This window comes from Pseudochaenichthys georgianus, chromosome 19 (genome assembly GCF_902827115.2).
Source record: "Pseudochaenichthys georgianus chromosome 19, fPseGeo1.2, whole genome shotgun sequence".
NCBI lineage: Eukaryota > Metazoa > Chordata > Actinopteri > Perciformes > Channichthyidae > Pseudochaenichthys > Pseudochaenichthys georgianus.
The window spans coordinates 17,903,951-17,912,748 of NC_047521.1; the positions used below are offsets into that span (position 1 = coordinate 17,903,951).

The 8,798-nt window shown below is 41.5% G+C and overlaps 1 long non-coding RNA gene across 1 annotated transcript; it reads right to left on the minus strand.

Annotated features, from left to right (window-relative positions):
* Positions 1-3,786: 3,786 nt before the first annotated feature.
* LOC117465224 (uncharacterized) lies at positions 3,787-7,215 on the minus strand. The gene is made up of 5 exons (XR_004554161.2): positions 7,126-7,215; positions 6,754-6,797; positions 6,541-6,618; positions 6,227-6,370; positions 3,787-3,986 (listed from the first exon to the last, which is right to left on the minus strand). It is a non-coding gene; the product is annotated as an uncharacterized lncRNA (long non-coding RNA).
* Between the last annotated feature and the right edge of the window lie 1,583 nt (positions 7,216-8,798).

Here is an 8,798-nt window from a genome sequence, read left to right on the forward strand (position 1 = left end):
TGTGTTCGTGTTCTCAGCTTGAATTGAATCACAAACCTGATGGAGGTTACTATTGGTCCTTATTCTACAATAATTCTAATGACCAATTATATACAGTAATTTTAAGATATTGTGGAATAAGTCTTGAACTTTTTATTTGGTTGGTCTTCAATAAGATAATGACACATAGTTCTGGTTAATAGTGGGTTTTTTATTCTGATATTCTGATAATAAATAAAAAAAATTCTCAGCAGTGAACTTTCACCGCCTCGTTGTTGTCTCAAACGCTTTGTACCATAAAGGCTCTAAAAACATGATACCTGCTCTGTAACAAAGAGAAACAGACAAAGTTAGCTACTCCATTCATCTTTACAACTAATCTCATTAAATGTTTACTGCACCACTAACGATATTCTATTATAATCCATCATTCCAATGATAAGTCACTATAGACAATATTTGACAGTTGTACATTGTACATTACGGCCTAATAAAGGTGGTGGCGTTGCAATTTATGTTAAGAATAAGTTCAGTGTAACCACATTAGTTTCCAAATCGATCAGTAAGCAATTTGAATTTTTAGCCTTAAATATAGAAGTGGCAAAGGGTCAACAGGTCATGGTGGTGGGCTGCTACAGACCCCCTTCAGCTGTCAAAGACTCCTTGTCTTCATAGCAAATCTTTTATCACAACTAGACTACAAGGAAATAGTGCTACTTGGAGATTTTAACTGGGACTGGTTAACTGCAGTGTCAGAGGATTTTAAAAACCTTTGTATCTCATTAGCCGCGTTCACACCGCAGGACTTTCCCTGGTACTTTAGTTCCGTTAGTACCAATAATGTCGCGTTCACACCGCCGGGACTACTCAGTGCCGGGAACTCTTTTGGAACTCTTTTGGTACTTTTTAGTCCCTGCTAGAGAGGTGGTACGAACCTGGTGACAAAAGAGTGCCAATTTCTATTCTATTTCTATTGGCTGGGCGAATTGCAAACCACGCCCCGTTAGACTCTGAATTTGTTTTGTTAGGCAGCCATTTTTTGCCGCTACAAAACCACATCCACACCTGAGCGAGTGGTTTTTTTGTACTTTAAAGCAGTTATGACCACACGTACTACAACACCGGAGCGGTGGAATGATGAGGAAGTGTCGGAAATGTTTTGAGCGATGTTCGCTACTTGAGCTGGGAATCGTGCACAGTGCACACGGATGCGGGTAAAAATAAAGAAACTCAGGCAGGACTATAAAAAAATTAAAGACCACAATAATAAGAGTGGTAACGATTTTCTATTGTTATTATATATATATTGCCACTGTTTTTTAATACTGACACCTAACTTGCACTAAGGCGTGTCTGCTGCTATATATTTGCCACTGTTACATTGTTTTGAAAACTACTTACACTTATTTTACATTTCACACTGTTATTTAACTTCAATTTACATGCATACGACACACCTGGAACAGCATGATGCCGTTATTGTTATGTCTTACTGTGCAAAAAACAAAAACTGGCGAAGCATTATTTATTGTGCCCACCCCAAATTTGCAGAATAGAAGAATGTGAGAGCAGACAGGTGTCGGTGGTTGAATTTATCAGAAACACAAGTCTTACACATAAACACAAGTAATTTATCATGTCATTTGTTTTAGATAAATAAGGGAAAAACACCAAACAAGGGTTGATGTCCTTTTCCAAAATCAGCCTGAGGGGGTAATATATAATAAATACATAAAGATAAAGTCCATTGTTATAATGGGGTATTTTATTTGTAAATTACCCTTATGACTCCATCATGTCTGAGGTCGGAAAGTAAACAAACGCCTCATACAGCGGATGGGCTTTATACCCCCTCCCCCCGTTGTAGTTCTTCTTCTCTCGTTTTTTGTTGTACTCGCCGTGAAGTGGTTTTGCGCCTGCCAGTAAACCCAGAGAAGAAGAAGACGAAGTGACGTCAGCGTAATCGTGCCTCAGGGAAAGTACTGCGTGTGTGAATGCGATTGGCACTAGCCCCCTGGCGGATTAGTGCCGTGGTACTTAGTGGTACTTAGTGCCGGCACTAAAGTACCGCAAGTCCTGCGGTGTGAAAGCGGCTATTGAATGTTACTCAGATTGTGGACAGTCCTACTCGCCCAAATATTAGGTCCCCTAATAAATCCTCCCTAATTGATCTCATTTTTAACTAATGTTCCCCATATATTCTTCTGTGGGAGTATTTGCAAATGATCTGAGCGATCACTGTGTTGTAGCCACAATTAGGGACATTAAGGCCCAAAGGTTAAACCTCGCATATCATTAAGAGAGACATAAAAACATTTTGTGGAGCAGGGTTTTGTGCCTGATCTGTTTGATTTTGATTTGATTGGGTAAAATCGATTTGTGTGTTGATGTTGAGACCGCATGGTCTTATTTTATCTTGGTTTTATGGAGATCATTGATAGACATGCACCCCTGTGTAAATTTAGAGTAAAGGGACGAGACAATCCTTGGTTTTCTGCTGAGCTGTCTAGTCTCCTTCATGAGAGAAACAAGGCCTGGGCAAAGGCTAGGAAATCAGGCTCAGAGGTAGAATGGCTGCGTTTTAGGCAGCTAAGGAATAGCTTCACTTCAAATGTCAAAAGTGCAAAGTCGAAGTACTATTTGTCAGTTACCACAGAAAACCTAAATAATCCTAGGAAATTTTGGAAAGCAATTCAACCGATATCAACCGTGAGATCCGTAATGAGCTACCTCCGTGCCTTACCACACTGTAAAAAAAAAAAAACGTAAAAAAACGGACAAAGTGCTGGTAATTTGCTGCCAGGACATTGTCCGTTATTCCACGGACACTTCCGTCAACCCTTTAACGGATATTTCTGTAGATTTACAAGACTTTTTCTGTACCATATACGGAAACTTCCGTCAACCTTATAACGGATATTTCTGTAGATTAACAAGACTTTGTCCGTAATATTTACTTACACTTCTGTTAATCCTAATACGGATAATTCCGTATTTTAACAGTCCTTAGTATGTACTATTTACAGACACTTCCGTCAATCCTAATATCTTTTTTCTTTTTAAATCGTGGGATTAAAAATGAAAATAAAATCCTAAATAAATAACAATTACACTTTCAAGCACACTGAATAAAGCACAATATATAGAAATTGAACAAAATGTATTTATTTCTTTCCATAAAACTCAACATTCCCCGCTGCCCCAACCTGTAGGAGAACATGCAATGACAAATATCCCCCTCCCAACTTCCCTCCCCCGAACATGGGGGATTTGAACCCAAAGAATCTGTGGTGGTGGGCAATAATTGTACCCCTCGCTACCTGAGTGCCATACAAATGGTTTTAAAAAAAAAAATACATTTCCATACAATTGTAAAACCCTAACATGATCATACATTCAAGTATGTAAAATAACAGCAACAATAACCTTTTTCTTAACACCATGATGTTAGAGGTCGGGCTGTGTGGACATGTGCGCCTCAAGATCAAATTAGTAGTTATAAAGCACTTATATACTAATAAAGGACTGGCTTATCTAAAGCCAGTTGAGTAGCACTTGAAATGTTTGGCTCTATGAAACCTGATGTACTTATATGATTCTGTTTTCTTCAAGGTTGTGTCTTCCTGGTCGAATGTACTTATTGTAAGTCGCTTTGGATAAAAGCGTCAGCTAAATGCAATGCAATGTAATGTAATAAATTCCTCCCACTGTTTGCCACTGCTGTTGCACCCTACTGGCTCACCTGTCAGTGAGGAAGGAGGAGCCTTCATGCAGTGACGACAAAAAAAAAAAAGAAAAAGTAAACTGTTTTTTGTGTGTGTTGGGATGTTCAGTCCAAAAGTCCAGTCCAAAAAGTTCTGTTTTGAGCTTTGAGGAATGCTCACATGTGCCAGTCAAATTTCTTCAGCTCAGTCACGAGCTTCGACAGTTTTGGAGGAATGTGGTGCCGTTTCTTCCCCTTCATCTCAGCCTTGGACCCTCGGTCAGGATTCATTCCAAAGAAAACTCTAAGGAAACAGAAATATGTTTAGCTACACATGCAACTAAATGAATGAAACTGAACTAAAGAGTAACATGCCGACAAAGCTCAGATACTACTTGTCGTGTGGCTCTACAGGAGTGGAGCCGTCTAAAATAGCATACATTTGTTTTCTCCACCATGCCCGTGTGTGTCCATCTACAGCTAATGTTGCAAAAATACTACTATTACAATAACACTTTGCTCCTGTAAGCTGAGCAACTCAGACAACGTGCTGTTAAAGTCTGCTCATCACCAACATACTATACTGGAAATGTCAGCATAACCCATGCACCTGTGACTTGTGTGGATATACTGTACGTGCACTGAACGATCTCAGGGCACCGTTAACTCAGTGCATGAGTAGCACAGCTAGTAGTAGTCGCTAGTAGTCACGAGTGCTGAAAGAAGTTGTGACGATTGATAACAAAGTTTTAATCTGAAATGTATGTCTAAAATGTATTAATTATCCGTTTGTGTGTCTGTGTGTGTATATGTCTGTGCGTACTGTATATGTGTGTGCATGTGTGCGTCTGTCTGTCTATGTGTGTATGTCTATGTATATGTGTGTGTGTGTGTGTGTGTGTGTGTGTGTGTGTGTGTGTGTGTGTGTGTGTGTGCCTATGTATGTATGTATGTATGTGTGTCTATGTATGTGTGTGTGTATGTGCGTATCTGTGTGTGTCTGCATGTGTGTGCCTGTGTTTGTATACGTGTATCTATTAGGGTTGCCAGAAACTGACCATGATCAAAATCGATTATTCGGCAGCCCTGGCGAATAATAATCGATTATTCGACCCCCCCCCCCGGGGGAGAAAAAAAAAAAAAAAACTCAGACAAAATGAATTCTGTTGTTGTCTTTACTGTAACATGTTTAACAGTACAAACACACAAGCATGTCATCACAACGACGTGGCCTTGAAGTGAAGTTGGTAATGGCCAGCTGTGCTGCGTCTTTCTCTGTAACCTCTTTGGCGTGCCTCGCACTCAAATGCGAACGCATTGTTGAGGTTGAGTTGTGATAGACCAACGTCTTTTCGCAGAGCTTGCATTTAACTTCCTTTGGACTTGTATGTTCGAAGTAGTTCCACAAGGAGGAACTCTTTTTACCTGCCGGCTGCCGCTTTGTTCATCTTTAGTCGCACGTGTGAGGGAGAGGGGGGGTGGGGGCTGGGTCGGTGTGTAGCGTGCTGCAGCAACAGTCTGCTCTGCACGCAGGCTTCCTCCAAGTTTACAGTAAAACAAACTGGTGGTGTGACCAATGGCCATTTCCAATTATTAATACTATTATTATTATTAGCATATATATATTTATATATATTTTGGTTGAAACTAAGCCAGAAAAAAAAAAAATACATAAATAATAACAAAAAATATATATAAATAATAAAAAAAAAATATATAAATAAAATCGATTTTTAAAAATAATATTCGATTATGGAGACTGTAACGAATAATCGAATAATCGCTGGCATCCCTAGTATCTATGTGTGTCTATGTATGTGTGGGGAGGCGTGTGGCGCAGTGGGTTAGTGCACTGATCTTCGAACCAGGGGATAGCAAGTTCGAGTCCCACTGCAGTCAGCATGTCGTTGTGTTCCTGGGCAAGACCCTTCACCCCAAATTGCTCCTGTGGGGATTGTCCACAGTATTGAGTAAGTGACGTGTGTATGTGTGTGTCTGTCTATGTGTCTGTGTGTGTGTGTGTGTGTGTGTGTGTATGCCTGTGTATCTGTGTGTGTGTGTCTGTATATTTATAAGATAAACTATATTTGTTGATGATCTGTCACATACATTGAAAACAGTTATTATGCTGACTTACATGCCACAGCCTCAGAAACCTGGAGTCATCCTCATGCAGAAATCCAGGCAGGGAGGAGAGCAGCACGTCGGCTATGGACGTCACCGTGATCCTTGTGTGCGAAAACATATCTTTGTGTTACTTTGGATGCTAAACAGCAGAGCCACACAACCATTTATATCACAAGGGCTCTTCCACGACTGCAGAGATGACCATTTTGAAGCAATTGCGGCATCTGCGATCCCACCTGTATCTCATTAGCACAGCAACAAGGTGCAATAACATTAACACTGCTGTTCCCTCCCCAAACACAAGTATCTTAATAATAAATCTAACCCTATCAGGCTGCCCCCCCCCCCCCCCAACACACACACAGAAAACTCCACTCTAGTATGATAATAAAACACCAAGAGGCTTAACCGACTCACCTGGAGGTCATAGGCGGTGAAGAGCTGAACTTCAGACACTTCGTCTTTGCGTGCCGCCTTCTTCCTGTACAAGCTCAACAGCATGCCGATCCAACTCCGCGTACAAGTGGTTCTTCAGGTTGAGGTTCGTTATCCTGTGAAACTCTGCCAACATATAAAATGACTATTTAATTCAGAGTACAATTTATATGTGGACTGAAGGCAGCTGAGATAAACAGAAACATAACATGCTAAATCTGAGTAAACATGCCAAGCTATTAGTGACAAAGGCACACAAAATTATTATATAGTTGTAATATCCAAAATATTTTCACCTGTGATTCCATTGTCAAGGCAGGCCAGCGTTCCAGGGTCTCTCCAACAGGTAGCTCATCATTGATTATCTCATTGCGCTGCAGGGCAAAGGTAGTCTGCATTAACTTTGCAATCAAGGGATGGTTTTTATCTCTCATCTTAACACACACACTAGCATGCACCCCCCCGTGCCTCCCCCACGCGCGTTATAGTTTCTCCACTGCAAGGCTTACCAGGTTGAAGACGCCCTTTATCTGCCAGTTGCTTCAGTTTCAGCCTAAAGAGAAAAACAAATTGAAGGTTAGCTGGGTTGCAAAGTTTTCACAAAATGATCAGAGAACAAAAAAGAAAAAAAAACTCCCGCCATTTGCGGTTCGAATTTTCCAGAGAACTTTTGCAACACAAACGTTCCACTTTGAGATATAACTTAAAGCAATATAAAATACTGTCTTACAGGTTTAAATCATTTTTCAAGTGAGGCAGATATTAAATCTAGGCTAGCTAACAAGAGCTCAAATCAAACTAACACACCATGCGACACAAAGTGCATTAGATGCAGAAATGAATAACAATTAAATACTGTGCAAAGGCAAGAGGTAACTTACCAGAGTAGCGCGGTCAAATTCCGGCAGTGAGACTCGAGAGCACGGTGGACAAACTTCTGGAAGTTTGAGTGATTTCATCCGAGAGGAGCTATAATGGCGGACTCAAATGAACAGCAGTGAGACACGTCGGGGGCGGAGCACATACGTGATGAAGTTAGAGAGATTCAGTAAAACATTTTAGTAAAATCCCCAATATGACCCAAAGTGGAATAATACTGTATGCACAATATTACAAATCAGTTCATAGTCATCAGAAAATTTGCGGTGAAATAACTTTTATAAATCTTTGGGTTAAAACAACCCATATTCTTCAAGAAGCTTGTACTTCTTGGTCTTACAGTGCAGTTAGAAGAGAGTTACCTGCCAGACGTCCACGTAATAAAACAAATATTTAACATTAACACAAACTTTATGTTTACCACAAATATCCTTTTTGATTAAGAAATGAGGTTCCATTCCCAAATTAAACACAATGAACCAACCTACCGAGCAGACTTTCAGTGCGGACGGATTCCTGTAATGGCGGCCACCACAGATATTTTTTACCGGGCAAAAGCACCCACAATGCAATGCGCAACCAGTGTTGCCAGATTCTGTGAGGGACACAAGGTCAAGGAAAAAAAAGCCCAAAAGAAGTGAAGTGGGCCACATGAGCACTTTAAACCTATACAGCAACTATTAGAAAATAGCAGATCACAACGTGCCTCAACGCGATGCATTGTGAGCATGGACTGTTTATATAAATATATAAATATGGTTGTGAGCTTGTAGATCTGCTATTTTCAAATAAAATCTTGGGGGAAACTTATAATAAGCAGACCTGGCAACACTGTTTTCAACGGAAAAAGTAATGTAAAAGTCGATTACAGTATTTAAACAGTAAAATGTTACACCACATTGGCCGTAATTTTACAGATTTTTCTTAGAGTGTAGTTCTTTTTCGTCCTGCATTTATTGTGCCCCCCTCAGAAAATAACTGGCCCCACAGTGGCCCCCCCAGTCAAATTGGTCTAGAACCGCCACTGTCCTGCAGCAGGGCATTCCCACAGCCCCAGGCCTCACTCTCTCTCAGCTCCGAGAGCTCTCGGACCAGGTCTCCAGCGTAGCTCCCCAGTCCGGGGCAGCAGCTCCAGTCAGCTCCCCATATGCCCCTTTCACACCAGCGCCTTTTCAGCTCCGGCTCGGAGCTAGAGCCTGAAAAGCGCCGGGTTTTCCTGTTCACACCGCAGCGGCGCCGGCTCTTAGCTCCGGAATCCGCTTCATTTCCAGCTCCAAAAAATTGTCGGTCCAGAGGCAAGAGCTTCGGAGCTAAGAGGTGGCGTCGCTTACGTCTCTCTTACGTCGAGGCGTGCAGGAAACTAAACCCACCTCCCCTGAACATGGGTCGACTGTTATGCCTGCCTGCAAGCAGTAGTGCCTATAAACACACTTTATAAAGGGCACGGAGCTTGGCTCTCCAAAGCGGACATTACCGATGCCTTCAAAATCATCCCCATTCATCCGATGGTCTCAGTGGAATTTGTTCGGTATTAAGTGGGAGTCCAAACTCTATTTCGCCGTTCACTTGACCTTCGGGTGCAGAAGCAGCCCCTGCATTTTCAATTCCTTCTCGGAAGCGCTCTGCTGGATCCTGCTGAACATCGTCAGAATCCCCTCCGTCCTTCACCTTCTGG